Here is an 898-nt window from a genome sequence, read left to right on the forward strand (position 1 = left end):
TTTAACGTTGGATTTCAACTTTATACGTCACTTTTACAATTACCAAAATCAAACATTATAAAAGTTTTCCAATGGAAAATATATATCCCATTCCTAATGGAATTCCCGTGCATGCCGTAGTCCTTTTTGGACTTTCATCTCCAATTCAAAATTGGTAAAGAAATTGATATTTATATATAACATTTATATAAATTAACACTGTTTTATATTATATATATCACATATATATTTCAACCAAGAGATATAATTTAATTTTCTATTCTAAATAGAAAACTTCAATTTGTTCACAATATTAATTATATCCTCTGTGCTAGCAAAGAATATAATAATATTTCATTTGGACTAACTAAGTAAATTTATTTGACTAATTAAATTCTTTAAATTAATTAATAAATAATAAAGTAATTAATCCTTTAGCAAAGATCAGAACACTCGTTAGTGTGCGACCCCATAGGTTCAATACTTAACCGGTAGTAAATTGACCACATCAATATACTAATCAAGGGTGGCGTCTAGCAACACTCCTTAACAATCGAATAGCATGAAGTATACAATTTACTCTCAAGAACCAGTAGAAGAATAATGTAGTAATTCCTTCTGCCCTTATAGCTCTGAGTCACCCTAGGATATGGTTCAACTGTCAAATCCTAATAGGCGACCAACTATGTGTCCATGTCAAATATAATCGAACAATGAATGACCTAAGAAACTCTTTCTTCTTTTCATTCAATTGCCCTGGCCAAGGTCTTAATTTGGTCGTTTATAATTCATGACAACATGGAGCTAAAACCCATTACCAAGAGTTGAAAGATTCCATCTTGATCAATCACTAATTCTACAAGTATTCAATCGTGCCCAATATCCTTTCAACTATCGCCCTAGGGCCATAGGTGTCTAG

Source organism: Nicotiana attenuata, unplaced genomic scaffold (genome assembly GCF_001879085.1).
Source record: "Nicotiana attenuata strain UT unplaced genomic scaffold, NIATTr2, whole genome shotgun sequence".
Taxonomy (NCBI): Eukaryota; Viridiplantae; Streptophyta; class Magnoliopsida; order Solanales; family Solanaceae; genus Nicotiana; species Nicotiana attenuata.